Below are 20,594 nucleotides of genomic sequence, written 5' to 3'. Positions count from 1 at the left end.
AGGGGGTTACTATATGCATGGCTGTCTGTCACACATATATCATGTTGATAACAACATATTGTCATATAAAACCTCTGCTTATATAAGATAGAAGTTCTTAAACCGTCAAAAGAGCACTGAAATATGCTGATACATTCAAATATCTACAGCATAGCACTAAGCATCTCTTGTAGCTCTATTTCCTCATCGTCTTCACACACACACAGAAAGCAACTTTAACATCTGATCATATGAAATAAACTTGTTCACTCTTTCCTTTATTAGCAGCGGTTCATAAATACTGTTGAACACAAAGAAAAATGTGCAGATTTGAAAATGATAATAAATAATTAATAATTTTGAATACCTTGTTCAATTAGCAGTTTGGAATCTGAAAAGCATTATTAAATAAAGAACAACTTCGAAATTTTTAACCATGATGTCAGGATTGCAAAGAAATGAACATGCTTCTAATGCCTGACCACCCTCAACTTAAGCTATTTTTTCTCTCTATTGCTATCACTATGATTCACTGGACTAATTGTAACTTTGCAATTTCTATCAATGGATGCGAATTGTGTTCAGGTATTACATATCAATCAGAGACGAAGTGACTGATCCGGGGAATGCAATGAATGGACAGTGTCTCTACGAATAAAGGCTTCCAACTAAATAATGACTTGGCTCCAGATTTAAATCTTGTATTTAATAAAATAAAAATAAAATATATTCATTAAATTCGGGATTCCAAATTTATCAAATAGGAATGGAAATGTCTCTGTTAGTGAGCTAAATATGCAATATTTTAGAGTAGTCATACAGCTTAGTTCATTGTCACGTGTACCGAGGTACAGTGAAAATCTTTTGTTGCACGCTATTCAGTCAGCGGAACGTTTTTTAGGTTAAGGTTTATTATTGAAATGTGTACCGAGGTACAGTGAAAGGCTTTCTTTTCCATGCTATCCAAACAAATTAGATTACTATACATAAATATAACCAGGTCAAACTCAAGTACACTAGCAAGAACAAAGGGGAAGATTATAAGAGTACAATATATAGTTCTCAGCATTGTAGTGTATCAGTTCCGTAAACCCACTGTCCATTATGGGTTAGAGATGAAATAGACAATACCCTGGCTTATGGACTGACCATGGGTGATGCATCCTGGTCGGATGCAAGCCTGGGAGATGTCATATGGAGGACAGGCTGTTGCCCATGCAGCATGTCCCCCCTCTCCACGTCGCTGATCGATCCAAAGGAACAGCAGGGCCGTTATCGTTTGGCACCAGCGCCGTCGCAGGAGCTGCCAGAGCGAGGTTGTAGACAACGACGAACTGCCTTAGGGTCTCTGACTCCGGATTTTCTTGAGGTTTACTCCTGGAGCCTTTTCCATTACTGGATATGGCCACAAGGCAGTGGAGGTTTTAAATCAGAGTTTTCCCTCTCCTAGATGGACTGCCTTCCCAGGCTGATGAGTCCTATCTGCCCAAGTCTCGTGGGGGCAGGAGCGTCTATCTTCCCGTGCAGGTCTATAGCACCTGCCCACTGCCTGATAACAGAAAGGAAAAATCTGTTCCTGAATCTGATGGTGCGTGCTTTCAAGTTTCAGTACTTGCTGCCAGGTGGGAGCAGGGTGAAGAAGGAATGACCAGGGCGAGACAAGTCTTTGATTATGTTGGTTACTCTTCCGAGGCAACGTGAAGGATAGATGGAGTCAATGGTGGGAAGTCTGGTTTATGTGATGAACTGGGCTACATCTCTAACTCTCCACATTTTCTTGCAGTCTTGGGCAGAGCTGTTCCCAAACCAAGCTGCGATGTAAGTTTGTAAGAATCATTGCAAACATAAGCATGTGACTTTTACCGCAACAGTCGTTTATTTTATTATCTATTTTCTTATTAAGCATGGAAAATGCGTGTAATTAGATTCCATCCTATAATCCAGAAGAATAAGGGAGGGTAATGACTGGGTACTTAAAGAAGCAGGAGATTACTAGTCTTTGTTGGGACTACAATTATTCAGTGTGTTTTGAAACAACATGATAAAAGTAAGAGTATAAAGCGCTAGAGTAAGTCAACGGGGCAGGCAGCATCTATGGAGAACATGGATAGATGACGTTTCAGGTCGAGTTGCACAGTACGTTGGGACAATCAAGTGGGTGCACTATACAGGGCGTGTAAAGAGAACAAAATACCAGTGAGCAGAATATAATGTTATAGCATTGAGCATCATAGTAGCAGAGAAAAAGTCCAATGGTGTAGATTGGAAGATTGGGATCACACCCAAGCTTATAGGCGGACAGTTCACTAGTGTGGTAACAGAGGGGAAGAAACGGTTCACGTATCTGGTAGTATGTGTTTAATCTTCTGTCAGACAGTAGAGGAGAGAAGAGACAAATAAAGGTACTTGATTATGTTTAAGAAGGAACTGCAGATGCTGGAAAATCGAGGGTACACAAAAAAGCTGGAGAAGTCAGTCTGAAGAAGGGTTTCGGCCCGAAACGTTGCTTATTTCCTTCGCTCCATAGATGCTGCTGCACCCGCTGAGTTTCTCCAGCTTTTTTGTGTACCCAAGGTACTTGATTATGTTGACTGCATCCGAGGCAATGTGAATTGTGGATGGAGTGAATGGGAAGGAGTCTGGTTCAGAATTCATATTTTCATTATTTTCTATATTATAGTCTTCTAATAATTAAAGTTGTAAAGCACAGTATAGCAAAGATGGATGTACTAAGGTGGATCACAGACCACAAGCTTCTTTTAATGATCAAATAGGCTCAAAGGGCTAAATCTGTTACTCCTGCTTTAATGACGATATGTTATTCATACCCCTCCTTTCCAGGGAAACTGGCAAATGGCTTGATCTTCTTGTGAGGACTGAAATATACACTGCTGACATTTAAACAAAAATCCTTTCAGTGATTCATCGCAAGAGGCAAACTATTTGTTTTGATTCTAAAAATATACTGCACACAGGAACCTAAAAGCAACACGGGAAAAGTTTGAATGCCTTTGAAGCCAGTTCTTACAGAAGATCACAAAATCATCTCTTTACTTTACCTACTCAACACAGGTGATGCTCGAATATGCTACATGCTATGTTGATGCTACCCATTATTCTCTGTCACCTAAGAAGGCACACACGACAAAGAACATATTTCTGTTATATTCAATTCATAGCTCTCAATTAATGCTGTTAATTAATTTGTCAAAGCACATTCAACCCACATTGTTAAATGCTTATAATATGCTTTTCCATGTCTGGAAGAATGCAAGGGTTATCTATGGTAAACAGGCAATGGCACCGAAAGATGCGTTTACATTTCAAATGAGTTTTCCCCCAAAATGCTTCCTAGGACACGAGTGAGTTATTTCTTAAAATACTCCCCTGTGTGGTTATATGACACCACTGCTGGTTTCACTGCGATTTATAAGTTCATCATTCAGATGAAGGAGATGAATTGAATGTAAGAACTAACACATTCTCCTTGTTTTTGTGATGTTATGAAGCCTTTTTTTCCATGACTGCCTTGAACCATTGTTGGTCTCCTAAAATCCTTTCTAGGATCTATACAAGCTGCCTCGAGAAGTCACAATACCAGGCTTGATTTTGATACCCCTCATAGATTAGCGGTGATTGCAAATCTGTGGTGCCACATTGCTGAAACATGGTTTATTTATATTTTGTCTTTTGCTGCATTAGAATCAAGACTCACCAATATGTTTTTCTTATTAATGGAACAAATGTACAAGCGTGCAGCTTTAAATATTCTTACATTTGAAAAATTAAAAATTCTTACTATTTGAAAGTTAGCGGGAAATATTTGTTCTGCATTCTTTAACCCATTCTCTCTCGACATTTCTAAACTGTTGAATTGCTCATCACTCTTATTCCTTCATTTCAGATACGATAAGTATAGCACTTCCTTTCTTCACGATTTCTGCGGGCTAATCAACGGTTCTTTGGAAAGCTGTTGGCCAGCTCTTTTACCAGTCTGCACCCCCCTACCCTCATGGCATTTCCCATCTCTCCCCACTGGACTTACTACTGGTCAATGGATGTCTCACAATTTCCCGAACAGAGGGGTGAGATAAACTTAATTTGCATCCTCTCAGCTTTATGTTGGTGCATGTGCCCTATTCCAGATCACCAATCTTCAGTGAAGGGAAGCATAGAAACATAGAAAATAGGTCCAGGAGTAGGCCATTCGGCCCTTCGAGCCTGCACCGCCATTCAATATGATCATGGCTGATCATCCAACTCAGTACCCTGTTCCTGCCTTCTCTCCATACCCCCTGATCCCTTTAGCCACAAGGGCCACATCTAACTCCCTCTTAAATATAGCCAATGAACTGGCCTCAACTACCTTCTGTGGCAGAGAATTCCAGAGATTCACCACTCTCTGTGTGAAAAATGGTTTCTTCATCTCGGTCCTAAAAGATTTCCCCCTTATCCATAAACTGTGACCCCTTGTTCTGGACTTCCCCAACATCGGGAGCAATCTTCCTGCATCTAGCCTGTCAAACCCCTTAAGAATTTTGCAAGTTTCTATAACATCCCCCCCTCAATCTTCTAAATTTTACCGAGTACAAGCCGAGTCTATCCAGTCTTTCTTCATATGAAAGTCCTGACATCCCAGAAGACGCGTATCATTTTAGTTTTGTTGTAGTTTTGTCTCAATTAAGCAAATTTATTTTTCTAATTTCATCAATATTTTATTTTTTCAGTTTTTTTACCAATCGTGAGAGAGGTTAGGCTGCAGTGAAAATGCCACCCAAAATCAAGACTTGTCAAAAGGTCATTGCAGCTATCCATGGCAGAACCTAAGATTCCTCTGTCTGCAGTCTGTTCGTCCTGCATCGACATTCAAATTGAATTATGAGCTGTGCAGCTGTAATAGGCTTTTGTGAATATTTGGCTTGTATGGGCAAAGGTGGGAGGGCAGACTTTTAGCCAGGACTCAGCTCCATGGGCACCCTGTTGAAGTAAGTGTTACTTTTTTCTTGAAACCCTGACAAGGACAAGCCAACTGACTAAGAGAGGTAGAAACAAAGAACTGCAGATGCTGGTCTATACCAAAGATAGACACAAAGTGCTAGAGTAACTCAGCGGGTCAGGCAGCATCTCTGGAAAAAAAATTATAGGTGACGTTTTGGGTCGGGACCCTTCTTCAGTCTCCTGTGTCTATCTTTGTGTTCATCTTTGACCAAGAGAGGTGCTGCCCTGTGATCTAACCTGACCGCTGTGCATTCATAGACGATCTTTCACATTTCTTTCAGGGATACTGGAAGCCCAAGGAAGGGGGCTGCGATTGTGAACAGCAAGATCCTTCAGCAATGCTATGTGACAATGGGTATCATATCACACCATTTCCTATTGGAATGGCAAATGAGGAATGAATATTGACAAAGGTGATTAAATGTTCCAACAGGTATCGATGAAGATCAGCCATGGGAACCCTGTTGAAATATTCCACTCCTACCTTAGCTGCAACATTGAGGTCAAGCATGATGGCCTTACAGCCATCCTGGTTAAGATGAACTCGTTCAATACAGACTGGTGATCAAATATGGTGCCTCCGTGGTCAGTATGGCTCTGTTTTCACTGCATCGCTGACAGCTCTATTAAAATATCAGCCGTGGGCAACATGAACAGAGGCTGTGTCTTTTGTTTCATTAATTATTCCACTCAGCTGCTTGCAAATTCTCCTAGGAATCCTTAGCCCACTTTATACAGATGGCAGTAAAACTTCCACTATTGTTACAAATGCCACTGTTAAAAATGACTTCATTCTCTCTCTTGATAAAAGGGACTAACTGTACAAAATGTGACTATAATGTATGCCTGATCATTTAATTGTAATTTGGCTCCGCTGACACATGAAATATCGATAAGGAACATAAACACGTGCAACATTTCAAAGCTTCAACAATCTCAGCAAAATAAATAGGGAAACCCACACACAAAGTACAATTTATTAATAATGATATGCCTTTAAATACCTAAGTATGACAATGTTCATGAAATTAAAAAATGTTGACAACGTCAACAAATTTACAATAACATGTAAGATGTTACAATGAAAATACAGGATTAGGATAAATTGATTTATAATAACAATCTGTGGTGGTGAATCTGTGGATGCCAAGGCAATGGATATTTTTAAGGCAGAGATAGATAGATTCTTGATTAGTACGGGTGTTAGGGGTTATGGGGAGAAGGCAGGAAAATGGGGTTCGGAGGGCGAGAAAGATTAGCCATGTTTGAATGACGGAGTAGACTTGATGGGCCAAATGGCCTAATTCTGCTCCTATCACTTCTGATCTTGTGAACTAGATGAGGCTTAAGTTATTATATTTGGGAAGTTATTGTTGGGAATTGCCATGGATAGTTGGTACAATGCGTGAAATGCAGTCTTGATGCACCAAAGTTGGAGATAGTGTTTAAGATGGGATCTGTGAGGTAGATTGCTTTGTCGTGGATGATGTTGAGTTTCCCATACCCTGTCATCCATGCTTGTAGTGGATGCTTCATCATGCTGCTTACTTTTACCTGAAAAACATTGGGAACGTTTTGGACAGTTGGAAGAGAGAGACCGTATTTCTTGACAATGAAGACACAATTCTTTTCCCAAAACTAAGGCACGAAAATCTACCTGCGTTTTGGAGGCTGAAGGTTAGATTGTTAGCCAAGAAAGATAGACTTGGCTATCTCTCAGTACAGCAACATCAAGAACGATGTATAGCCAAGTCTATCCCTCATTACTGGCAGCTGATGGGAAGTGGCTATAAAGTGGGAAGCTGTAAAAGGACAGCGCCACTTGGGGGGAGTTAGTTCCTTTCACAGCTTGTGGGGAGTCTGGCCCGGGTTAGCATGGTCTGGTCTGCACTAAGTAGTAAACTTGGGTGGGACGCCAGGGTTAAAGTTGCAGGGAGGGCAGGAGCGTTGAGAGGGAAGGGGTCGAGGATCATGCCAGCAACTCATTCAGTAGCTCGGTGGCTGCGAGCGGCTGCCAGGACCGGGCAGTGGTACCGGCCGCCACCTCAGCGCCTTCTGCCGGATTTACAGTGCTGTTCCTCATTGCTTTTACTGCTATCCTGTCGCATTTCATGTAGCAATTGAAATCCTCAACTCACATTCCCATTTCTCACTCCATCTTGATGTTCCTGTTTAAAACCACTGGACACTGCGCTCCACACCACTTCTTCCCACTGCCATGTCACCATTACTGTCAGAAGCGGGCAGTGGTTGCCCGTCTCCTGACTAACACTTGGGAAACAGACACTTGCGTCTGCACTGAAAGACTCTTCTCTCCCTTGGAAATGTTTTTAAACCACAATGTCAGAAGAAGAAAATTAGATTTTCTGAAACCAGATTAGGTCAAGTTTACATTGGGTTCTATTTATGGACCTTTGTATTTTCATCATTATTGATTCAATTTCCTTCCTGTCCTTTCCAAATATTCTCGAGTGCAATGACTGACTATTTTTCTCCACATTCCAGAAGCAATGTTGCACCCTGTAAAATTATCCTAGCTCCTATCTATTAATGTGGTCAGGTAGGCAGAGTATTATTCCTTCACAATAAAATATGATATTTTGTACCTTTTATTTCCATCTTTTTAGAGACTGCAAATTAAACTACCAAATTGTGAAATGTTGAATGTAATAAATAACTGCCAAAGTGACACATTATAATAGGCAAAGAAAATCACAAAGCATGGATATGTGTTAAGCTTCGAGCAGATGTGGACGAGCTTGCCCATAAAGCAATTCAGAGCTAAATCGTATTGTCCTGTTTGCACATTTGCTTCCATTACTGACCATATCTCTTTTAAACAGATGTTGTATAACAAAGAAACGATTCCTTCACAAAATATGTTACTTAAATAGATGTATTATCAAGGCATGTTCTTTTAAAAGATCCATTATATTACAAGAACATGCCTCCTTAAAAATATCCATATTACAATGCAAGTCTTCTTAAACAGGTGTCGCCATTATCAAGGTTTGTTCCATTTAACCAGACATTCTCCATTAGCAGGGTGCCAATTATTTGGTCGGTACTATTATATTTGAAGTAAATGTCTCTGGGAAATAGCAAATCACACAGAACACTGATAAATGCACAACTCGAGGCCGAGAAATGTTCTGCTTGGATCAGGCTTACGCCCGGATCAGAATTTCTATAAATTGCAGGTGACTGCAAATCTTCCCTGCAAAGCTCATTTAATCATTCAACCATCAATTCAATCTCAGCAAAAACCAACAGCAATCACTTAGCCGAAATATATACTTTACATGAATGTGATTAGATTTCTACAATAGGTGAAAATCAGAGTTAAGAGTATTCACTATGCAGAGCTTTAAGTACATGATATGCTTACTGTAGCCTAGGTAAAATACAGTGCTTTAGTACACCGAGATCTACACCAGGAATCTATTCAGATTAATTCATGCTTCAGGCCATTAAAAATGTAGGCCATTGTAATCAAAGTTATATCACTGCTTGACAACTGGCATGAACAGCTCCACCACGCTATCAGACAGAAACCAGACACAAACTCATCAACAGAGTGAGGAAGAACATTAGGTCACTACCTCTTCCCTGACACAACATTGTCACAAGTAGGAGTGACAGGCAATGGGAAATTCTTTCCCCTCCACTGGACCATTAAGTTTATTGCAGGGTGGAATATTTCCAATTAAGTTCTTGGAAATGCATCTCAGTCTCATCAGCAAGGCAACCCTTTCACTCTCTCACCACAATCCCTGCCCACTCCCACATTTTGAAATGGCTGTGAATAAATGTAAGGAGAGGTTATTCTAATTGGGGGGGGTTAATGAACATGTATTTACCCATTACATTTCTATTTCAGTCATTTGTTCGCCAATGTTATGACACCCAACAGACCCCCAGACATTGGTGAATTTGTAAGCAATTTCATGATTGGGAATGAGTCTAAAAAGATTCTCTGCACATCTTGCAGAAGTATAATGCTTGTCCCCTAAAAAAAAAGTTAGATATTGAATTACATCAATGTAATAAATAAAATGTATATTTTCTGTAATTGTCCCTTTTTCATACCACATTGAAGGGAAAAATTAAGGTAGAACTATAACATTAGGGAGATTAAAGGGCCTGTCCCGCTTGGCAATTTTTTCGGCTAATTTGTCATTTCAGTGTCGCCAAAAGATTTTAAATATTTCAAAATCCAGCGGCGACAAAAAAAATGACACTTGAAAACCAACAGCACGTCATATGTCATCACGCTGCTTCACCGCCGCATCACGCCGCAAATTTTTTGGAGACCTGATACGTCAGTCAATGATGCCGACAGTCGCTGAAAAAATCGCCAAGTGGGACAGGCCCTTAAAAATCTCCATCTTGAAACATTATCCGAGATTTTCCAGGAAGTAAGACTAAGTCCCAAAGACTTACCCTGGCCTAGGGTGGATATACAAAAACATGCTGTCCTAGGAGTGATCAAGGGTGGGGAAATGGATAAAGGGTTTGATCTCATAGATTTGAATGACAAAGACTGAAAGAGATGCAAAAAGAACACAAACGCCTCCATGGACTGTTAGTTTATCTTGGCATCATGTTCGGTGCGGACATTGTGGGCTAAAGGGCCTGTTCCTATACTGTGCTGTTCTATGTTCCATGTCTGGTTCATCTTAATTAATTTGTTGAATACGTAAGCAACTTCATTTATTGGGATCCAATCTAAAATGTCTAGGACTCTGCATCTTTTGTGCAATTATTGGGAATAATAGGGAACAATGTCCAGTGATGCATGCACTAGGAAACCCTGTCAGCTGCGCAAGGGTAAACCTTGACAGGAAGGTCATAAGGTCATGAGTGATAGAGGCAATATTAGGCCATTTGGCCAAATAGGTCCACTATGCCATTCAATCATGGCTGATCTATCTCTCCCACCTAACTCCATTCTCTTGCCTTCTCCCCATAATCCCTGACACCCATACTAATCAAGAATGTATCCATTAACTTGGTCTTCACAGCCTTCTCTGACAAATAATTCCAAAAATTCACTCCCCTAAAGAATCTCCTCATCTCCTTCCTAAAGGAACGTCCTTTAATTCTGAGGCTATGGCCTCTAGTCCCGGACTCACCCACTAGTGGAAACATCCTCTCCAAATCCACTCTATCCAAGCCTTTCACTCTTCGGTAAGTTTCAATGAGGTCCTCCCTCATTCTCCTGAACTCTAGCGACTACAGGCTCAGTGCCATCAAACGCTTATCATATGTACACCCACTCATTCCTGGGATCATTCTTGTAAACCTCCTCTGGACCCTCCCCAGGGCCAGAACATCCTTCCTTGGATATGGTGCCCAAAATTGCTCACAATATTCTGAATGAGGCCTCACGAGCGCCCTATAGAGCCTCAGCATTACATCCCTGTTTTGTATTCTAGCCCTCTTGAAATAAAAGCGAACATTGTGTTTGCCTTCTATTTTACCTATTCGACTTGCAGATTAACCTGTTGGGAATCCTGCACCAGCACTCCCAAATCCCGTTGCACCTCTGATTTCTGGATTAACTCCCCATTTAGAAAATAGTCTATGCCTTTATTCCTTGTACCATGTGAAATCTTCAGAGCACTGCAATCTCTACTTGGAAATGGTTGCAAGCACAATTCAAGTCAGGAAAACAAAAAACAATTTTCATTTATGTGGCACATAAATAACTGAGCTTTCAATGTCCATGCCAATCAGTTTCAATTTCTAATACGTTTTAGAAAGTTATCACATTTAACATTTAACCTTAATCAAAAAGCATAATATATTGGATTAAAATATCGTTGTGCTTTGTTCCTTCTTGATTTGTTGTCTATGAAAGTTCTTCATTGGTTGCTATGCCAGCATTTCTTAAAATTAATGAATGAGATAGAAACATAGAAACTAAGAAAATAGGTGCAGGAGTCGGCCATTCAAGCCAGCTATTCAATATGATCATGGCTGATCATCCAAAATCAGTACCCCGTTCTTGCTTCCCCCCCCTCCCCTATCCCTTGATTCCTCGATGATGACATCATTGGCTTGGCAAGGTTTCAAAGGTCCTTGCATGAAATGGCAAACCCAGAATTGTCTCACCATGGTCATGGTTTCACCACTGCAAACCTCAGGTGTTGATCATGACGCAGAGTGCCACTGTAAACTGAAGAACTTGCAATAGAAGATAGACACAAAATGCTGGAATAACTCAGTGGGCCAGGCAGCATCTCTAGAGCAAAGAAATAGGTAACATTTCAGGTCGCTACCCTTCTTCAGACTTGCAATAGGATAAGACCAGCAGGTTATTGTGAATTGAGGAGTTTGAATAGAGTATGTCTTTTAACCAGGGCGATGGAGTAAGGAATTTTTCATTGTGGCCAAAAGAAAATGGCGTTCCTTGGTAATATGATTTGGTTGTCCTGATTGCTGCAATCAATCAAGCCGACACTTAAATGTAAACATGAAGCAAACGTATACTTATAGTAAACAGAATACACCATTTCTTTCTTTTTGGATCCTCTAGAAAGACAAGTAGCTATAAGGTAGGAAGCGCATGGAACAACTTCATCCAGTCTAAACGTTGTTCCCTTGGATTCTGATAATGAAAATAAAATTGGATCATGTTATCGTGTTATTGCTGCTCATAAAACCAGTATCTGCCTGTGCAAGATTACTTTGATCTCTCCATTGATCAGGATGAAGGTTACGAAAAAGCTGGTCTATTCAAGACGAGTTAAATCAAAAAATGGTGAGAAAATGAATCTGAATTGAGAATTCTGTGATAGTAAGAGAAAAGGAGCTGGAGGGAGGTAACAATTTTCTTTGCTTTTAAATGTTGCCATAAAATGAGTTTTACGTAGAAGATTATAGCAGCATGAATATTTCTAAATACCCTCCTAATAAGTCTGACGAAGCATCCAGACACAAAACGTCACCTAACCATGTCGTCCAGTGATGCTGATGACCTGTTGAGTTACTCCAGCGTTTTGTGTTCCACACAATATTCCAGCATCTGCAATTCCTCGTGTCTCCAAACAATCAATGCTGGCAGTGTCTCAATTAGGGAACATGGACAAAACGAACAACTGAGGAAAATGGGTTTTGATTCCTAAGGCAATTGAAAGCTGCAGAATGTAAATTTGCTTTAAACTTTAACAACAAATAGATACATTCTTTATTTAATTTTTGATTACAAACAATTCCCAGTCACTTAACTAACAGAAACCCTTCTATTCTGTGGCGCAATTATGGTACAATGAAGGAAGAGGACAGCAGGTGGAATAGGTATTGAATTTCCTGACTGAAAGCCAGGAATCACTTTACAGTGTTTTTAAACAGAGATCTTCCATAAGAACTTAGAACATAGAGCATAGAAGAGTACAGCACAGGAGCAGGACATTCGGCACACAAAGCCTTTGCCATACATAATCAAGTCAAGTCAAGAGAGTTTATTGTCATGTATTCCAGATAGGACAATGAAATTCTTGCTTGCTGTCAAGTTAATTTCAAGTTAAACACATTTTGATGTCAAGTTAAACAAATAATGTCAAGTTAAACAAGCATAATGCCAAGTTAAACAAATTTCCTCTGCTGACACACAATCCTTATCCAACCATTCCCAGAGCATCCATTTGATTGCCTAAAAGACTTTTAAATAATGTTATTGTATCTGCCCCCACCACCACTGTGGCAAAGCTTTCCAGGCACCCAAAACATATTTTGCGGAGAACATCTCCTTAAACTTTACCCCTCTCTCTTTAAAGCTATGCCCTTTAGTTTTTGACCACCATGGTAAAAAGGTTGAGCCCAATCTATGCCACATAGTATTATATACTTCTATCAGCCTCTGATTTTCCTGAGAAAATTATCCGTTTGTCCAACCTCGCCTTATTGCTGTACCCCTTTACATCAGAAAAAAATGTATTAAATGAAAAAAGTTACAAGGAAAATTAAATCTGAAGCTTGACATTGATTGATCCAAAAATCAATGCTACCATAACAACTTTCAAAGTAATGTTTTTGCCTAATGGAGGATAGAACATGCTTGGAGGGATATGGACCAAATGCTGACAGGTGGGACTAGTATAGCTGGGGCATGTTGGCCTGTGTGAACAAGTTGGATCGAAGGGCCTGTTTCCACACAGTATCATTCTAAGTCCATTGCTACATTAGTTCTCCAGTTTTCTTTACTTATTTCTCGAATTATTTCAGTTAACTAGCCTCAGGAGCATACCAACTGCTACTGCTAAACTCTGTAGGAAGGAACCGCAGATGCTGGTTTACATTGAAGATAGACACAGGCTAGAGTAACTCAGAGGGACAGGCAGCATCTCCGGAGAGATGGAATGGGTGATGTTATGGGTTGAGACCCTTCTTCAGACTGACAGTAAGGGAGGGGGGGGGGTCTAGAGATATGAAAGGGTAAGGTATAAAAATGACAGATCAAAGCAGATGGTGATAAAGAAATGTAGAATGATTAATTGTTAGCTGAGGGGAAGTTGACAACGAGGCATAGTCAATAATTTAATTTAATCAGGAGGTCAGTAAAACTAGTCGGAGACCTAGTATGGGGGAGGGACGGAGAGAGAGGGAAAACAAGGGTTACATGGTGAGATAAATCCGTATTCATACCATTGGGTTGTAAGCTGCCTGAGGAAAATATGAGGTACTGTTCTTCTCCAATTTGCATTGAGCCTCACTCTGGCAGTGGAGGAGGCCCAGTACAGAAGGGGCAGCATGAGAATGTGGAGGGGCGGTGGTGGGAATTAAAGTGGTTTGCAACTGGGAGATCACGTAGGCCTAGGCAGACTGAGTGGAGTCCCACAGTTTGTTGTGCACTGTTGCTTTATGGAGATCACCTTAAATCTACACTCCAGGAGCGGAGACATTCCTCCATCCCACAGGAGCATGGAGACAGCTCATACGCATTTCAACGCATTGCAGATTCTCCGAAGCCCATTCAAAGAATGTACTCATATCCTTACAGAGAACTCACTGACAACTTCCTGTTAGAAGTTCCTGAATGCTGTCTCTGACCTCCATGCACAAAGGGCATGCCAGCAGATAGCACCGCTCAGGTCTGTTTGACTCCCCGGGAGCACACTCCCAATTTCCTTCCATCATCACTGCATGCATCCAACATTCATTAAGTAGCAACACTCCCATATGTATTGGTACGTGCCTTTGCTGTGTGTGGTACTGGGAAACTGTAATAAGTCAGTATGTGACTCTGCACTGAAACTGTATCACTTTCAGTGTGACTTTACACAGGGAAATCCAACACCATTCTTTGAACTCTGCAATGGATATTCTTGTTCTTTACAAAACTTCCACAAATAGCATTTCGTTTGACTCACTATGTTGTTTTAATTCCAAAAAAGGTAGAGCCCAGCAACTTCTAAGCCATAATGTTATATCCAAATGTAATAAAAAAGAACTGCAGATGCTGGGTTATACTAAAGATAAACCCTAAATGCTGGAGTAACTCAGCGTGTCAGGCAACACCCCTGGAGACCAAGGATATGTGACGTTTCAGGTCTGAAGTAGGGTCCCGACCAGAAACGTCACCTTTTCATTTTCTCCAGCAGTGCTGCCTGACCCGCAGAGTTACTCCAGCATTTAGTGTCTATCTTTATTATGTTTAAATATACATTGACCGCACCCATCTTTTATCCCATTCATTTCTCAATCCTTCTGTTCCCATTCCATTGTTAAGATTGCTCGTTCAGCACTAAAATCCGTAGCTTTTTCCAAAACGTTAATTTCCCTCCACAGATGCTGTAAGACCTCCTGAATTCTCTCAGCTGCTTTCCTTTTTGTTATTCTCCAGGTTCCAGCATCTGCAGTTATTTGCTGGGATCTGTTCGATATACTGTAAATGTAGATGGGTTGGTGGGCACGTTTGCAGATGACACAAAGATTGTTGGGGTCGCAGATTATGAGAAAGGCTGTCAACGTGTACTGAGGGATATAGGTCAACTACAGAAATTAGCAGAGAAAAGGCAGATTGAAATGATTCCGAACAAGTGTGACACTTGGGAGGTCGAATGTAAGAAGAAAATATACAATTAATGGCATGTCCCTTAACTACATTGATGTACAGAGGGATCTTGGGATACAAGTCCATAGCTTCCTGAATGTAGCAGCAAAAGTAGATAGGCTGGTTAAGAAGGCATATATAATGGTTGCCTTCATTGCTCAGGGAATTGATTCTAAGAGACAAGAAGTCACGATGCAGATATATAGGGCTTTGGTTAGGCTGCAATTAGAGTATTTTGTGCAGTTCTGGTCACTCCATTACAGAAAGGATATTTTTGGATTTGGAAAGGGTGCAGATGAGATTTATCAGAACGATGTCTGGATTTGAGAGTATTAGCCACAGTGAACAATTGTACAATCTTGGACTGTTTTCTCTGGAATGCTGGAGGTTGTGGGGAGACCTGTTAGAAGCATGTACAATTATGGGAGGCATAGATAGGGTAGACTATCAGAGAATTGGAAAAATAAAATAGTGGATATGGCTTTAAGGTGAGAGGGACAATTTTTCAAAAGAATTGTGCAGGGCAAGCTTTTCTTCACAGAGGGTGGTGAGTGCCTGGAATGGGCTGCTGCGGGTGGTGGTGGAGGTAGACACGATAGTAGTAGCATTTAAGATGCTTTCGGATAAGCACACGGTGCTATCAGATAATCACACTTTCGGATAAGCACATTTTGGATGTTTTTCTCCATAAAGGTACTATGTCTATGCATTTTGTTGTTTTTCTACAATAAAATTAATGAAAATACATTACAAAGCCTGAGATAAATCTGGAACAGAGTTCATGCTGTTCCACCAGTGCAACCAATATCCTTTCTCTTAAGAAGTGGAAACAGGGAATTGCAGATGTTGGTTGACAAAGAAAGTAATTCAACAGGTCAGGTAGCATCTCTGGAGAACATAAAGAGGTGACATTTCGGGTTAGGGTACATTGGGAACATCAAATGCAGTAGATGAGGTTAGAGGAGGTGCACGTGTACCTCTATCTCACCAGGAAAGATTGCTAGATAGAGCTGAGGCTGGAGGTATATGGACAGGTGTTACATCTCCTGCAGTTGCTGGGGAAAGTGCCTGGAGAGGGAGTGGTTTGGGTAGGAAGGGATTAGTGAAACTGGGAGTTGAGGAAGGAGCAGTCTCTGTGGAAGGAGGGAAGGGACGGGGATGGGAAGATTTGACTGGTGGTGGAATCAGGTTGGTGGAGACAGAAATGTCAGAGGATGATGTGTTGGATGCCGAGGCTGTTGGGAAGAAAGGTGAGGCCCATGAAAATATCCTTTTTCCTTCTGGGAAATGGGGAGTGAGAGGAGAATTACAGGACACAGAATAAATGTGGGCAAGGGATCCGTCTATCACAGCAGTGGGGAAACCTCATTTACTTACAAAAGAGAACATCTCAGATGACTTAGAATGGACAGCCTCATCTTGGGGCAGATGGTACAAAGGAAAAGTGGGAGTAGGGGATAGCATCTTCACAAGATGCAGGGTGGGAGGAAGTCATCATTTGTTTTTGAATATTTTGCAACAATATTTTGTTTTTGAATATTCTGGCAAAAATCTACCATTGAGAAGTTTGCATTCAGATTTGCAGACAGCAATAGTCTCCGAAAATAAATTTTACATTCTGCCTTAAGTGAGTCCCTCCTTGCTACTTTCAAGCCCAGTGTGTACAGAACCTTTAAACATTTTCCCTTCAATTGAAAAAGTGAAACACACACGTGGACAGACACATGTGGATGCGCGCACATACACACTCACACACATGCACACACAAGCATGCACACACGCGTACACATATATGAATGGCATACAATGGAATAAAAGAGGTCTAATAACCTCTGCAAAACTGATCTGCTTTGCATTTGCCTTACACCCGAGGACAGAATGACGTACATACCAATTTCTACCCTGCAGTTTCCACATTTAATGTTACAATTTGGCACCTGCACAACTCTACTACTGATTGAAAGGTAATGTTTAAATATTTCATGTGGTGAAACTTTGCAAAGATGGGAAGTCCGAGACAAGGATTTAGTACCAGCATTAACTTCCACCCATCATCTCCTCATCAGAATACAAAATAAATTAAAGGCCTAAATGTACAAGAGGTTTTGATATCAGAAAAGCATCAGCATGTTGTTGACTTAATTTTTTAGAGATACAGCATGGAAATATGCTCTTTGGTCCACAGAGTCCACGCCAGCCATCCATCACCCATTCACACTAGTTCTATGTTATCTCACTTTCTCATGCATTCCAGACACACTGCAGACAATTTTATATGAGACCAATTAACCTTACAAACCAGCACATCTTTGCGATGTGGGAGGAAACTGGAGCATTCGAAGGAACGCACGCGATCACAGGAAGAACCCAAGGTCTGAATCAAACCTGGGTCTATGCCACTGTGAGAGTTATGGGCCAAGTGAGACTAACTCAGGAAGGCCCCTTGGTCAGCTTGCATTGGTTTGGGCGAAGGGTCCGCTTTCACACTGCATTCCTCTATGATTCTATAATATTCTGATTTACATAGAACATAGAACAGTAGAGCTCAGGAACAGGCCCTTCAGTCCACAATGTCAATGCCAAACATGCTGCTGTCCAACTCTTATCTGCTTGCCCATAATCCATTTCCTTCTATTCCCTTCACATCTATATTCCTTACGCAAAAATCTCTTACATGTCACAATTGTGTCTACCTCCCACGCATTCCAGGCATTAAACAATCTCTGTAAAACTTTACCCCTCTTACCTCAAAGCAAAATATGTTCATGTTTAATGCAGAATATCTGGGAATAATTGGATTAGGGAGGTGGGTGCAGAAGCAAAATTAATCCCAGAATGACATTAAGTTTAAGATTATCTTTGCATCTGATATTTGGTGTAACATATTTCTCTAATCTCTCACACACATTGGCAGGTTAGAATTAAATTAACAACACTGCGCTGTTAATAATTTGGAAACATGCTTGGCATCTCACAAAAATATGGTAATGTTACAATCGTGTTGCAAAACTTTAATTTGAAGGGCTGCAGAATTATTCAAATATGCTGCCAAGTACGCTGTAAGCTTTTAGCTTTGCAAATTGTAATCTTCTTTGACTGTTTGTTTGTTACTTAATTATCCTCTGGCAAATAACACAACAACATGCAAGTCGCCCATATGGGGCTGCTCTGATAAAAAAAACCCACAGAAAGCCAGAAGAGAGAAAATGGATATATGAGGCAAGTCAATTAATTAGAATGTATGTCCATCTTCCTGGTGTTGGCTCAATGCGTTTTCAAGCAAAGGATTGTGGGATTGAATTACTGTGTTTCCAACAACACGGCTGTAAAGGATTTAAAGTGTAATCTTTAATGACAGTTCCCGAACTATTAGCATACACAAAATGATTAACCCACAAAACATTCTTCACCATGCAAGCCCAGGTTACAGTCTAATGTGCTCTGGTTAATCCATCATTGGAGCGTTAAATGCTCTGTGATTTTCTGCAGTTTACAAAGGTGGGTCTGAAATTGCCTGCACGTACAAAACCTAGCAGGTAGTTTTTGAATAGACGAAATGCTACCAACTGAGTACTGGTGTACTAATATTAAAGGCCACATTGTATCAACTTGCCCACCATTTTCTTTCTCATCCTTTGTTTGGTAAAAAAAAATTCAGGTCATGAGTTTACAAATACAAGTTTAACAATTATTTGTGTTCACCATCTGACATTAGTCAAATATAGATTTTGAAAACATTAGGAAACGCCTCAAGAGTAACAACAACACATCCTATGTGGACAAGGTAATCCTATAGAAACTAGAATCTAAAATTTACTCAGTCTGCATGGATACTGGGGGAATCTAAATGCTCCTGTATTCATGAGAAAATCTTTTCATCATCCTTCCCACATTATCTTTTGTCTGTTAACAAATAATAATTCATATATTTTCAATGAATTTTCATTTGTTGAAATTATGGAAACATAACCGTAGAACTAACAAAATGTTGTCTAATAACTGGACTGGCCTTACTTAATCTAATGTTGCTGACATGTTTGCGGAAGAGGTTTATCAGAACGCTGCCTGGATTGAAGGTTATTAGTTATAAAGAGAGATTGGACAAACTTGGATTGTTTTCTCTGGATCATCAGAGGTTGAGGGAAGAAATGAGGGATGTACAACAATTATGAGAGGCATAGACAGGGTCAGAGCCTTTTTTTCCCACATGGAGTTGCCAAAGACTAGAGGCATCAACTTTAAATTTGAGAATGGTAAAGGTTGAAGGAGATATACAGGGTAAGTTTTTTTTTTTACACAGAGAGTAGTGGGTGCCTGGAACATGATGCCATGGATGGTTGAGGAAGCAGATAACACAGTGTATTTTTAAGAGGCACATGGATATGCAGGGAATGGAGGGAAATGGAGCACATACAAGGAGAAGAGATTAACTTGGCATCATGTTTGGTATAGACTTTGTGGGCTAAAGGGCTATATTGTTCTATGGTCTACGTGGGTCTCAAACATGATACAGAGGACCCTGGATACCTATAAAGGCATATTTTGTCATGACATTAGAGATTTCTATTTGAATTATCCATGTTGAGAACCCAAAATATGTCTCATTTATATACAATAACCAATATTCCTGTTATCCTGCATTGTCCCACACTCAGCTCAATTCTTCGTGGTAGCAATCTCCCTCCTCCCTCAAGACTGTGACTCATGGAAAAAATCCCTCCTGGCAACAATATCTTGACATGAACTAACATATGTAGGCTGGCTACAAATGTTAGTTCATCTGTAGCCAGCCTATAATATCTTGACATGAACTAACATCTGAAAGGACATAACTATCTCCTGGGATTAGTTACATTGCAAAAGTGCCGGTAATGTTAAAATGCAGAGGTAGATGAATCCCCAGTACATGTTTAGGTTTATCCCAGCACATGGTGGAAATCAGAGGCAGATCCCACTGGACTCTGGTAGAGATATTTGTGTCGTTATTAACCACGGGTGAGGTACCGGATGACTAAAGGGTGGCAAATGTCATGGCTTTATTTAAAAAGAGTTGCAAGGACAAGCCAGGAACTATGGGCTGGTGAACCTAACATCAGTGATGGGAAAGTTACTGGAGGGGATATTGAGAGAGAGGATCTATCTGCATTTTGAAGAGCAATGGCTGATTAGACATAGTTAGCATGGTTTTGTGCATGGGAAATTATGTGTTTTGCATTTCATTAAGCTCTTTGAAGAGGTGATGAAGCAAATTGATGTGGGCAGAGTGGTAATCATTGTCTGTGTGGACTTTGTATCTTCTGCAATGTTCTTACGAAGATCCTGCATGGTGGGTTGGTCCGATAGATTTGATCACATGGAATCCAGGCCACAAAGCCAATTGAATATAAACTTGTACAAGAGTTGACATATCATGTTGTAATTATACATGATGTCAGTGAGACCATGTGTGAAATATGAAGTCACAGTGAACTCCAGATGCTTGCATTTTCAGTAAAACAGTAAATACTGGAGTAACTCAATGGGTTAAGCAGCATCTCGGGAGGGAATGAATATGCAATCT

At 40.5% G+C, this 20,594-nt stretch overlaps 1 protein-coding gene across 7 annotated transcripts in view; it reads right to left on the bottom strand.

Moving 5' to 3' along the window:
* celf4 (CUGBP, Elav-like family member 4) overlaps positions 1-20,594 on the bottom strand; it is a 1,152,430-nt gene that overhangs the window by 783,078 nt on the left and 348,758 nt on the right. The gene's annotated exons all lie outside the window — the stretch shown is intronic.

This window comes from Leucoraja erinacea, chromosome 1 (genome assembly GCF_028641065.1).
Source record: "Leucoraja erinacea ecotype New England chromosome 1, Leri_hhj_1, whole genome shotgun sequence".
Classification (NCBI taxonomy): Eukaryota; Metazoa; Chordata; class Chondrichthyes; order Rajiformes; family Rajidae; genus Leucoraja; species Leucoraja erinaceus.
Note: the sequence above shows the minus strand (reverse complement) of the source record. Positions and strands in the feature narration are given on the sequence as shown.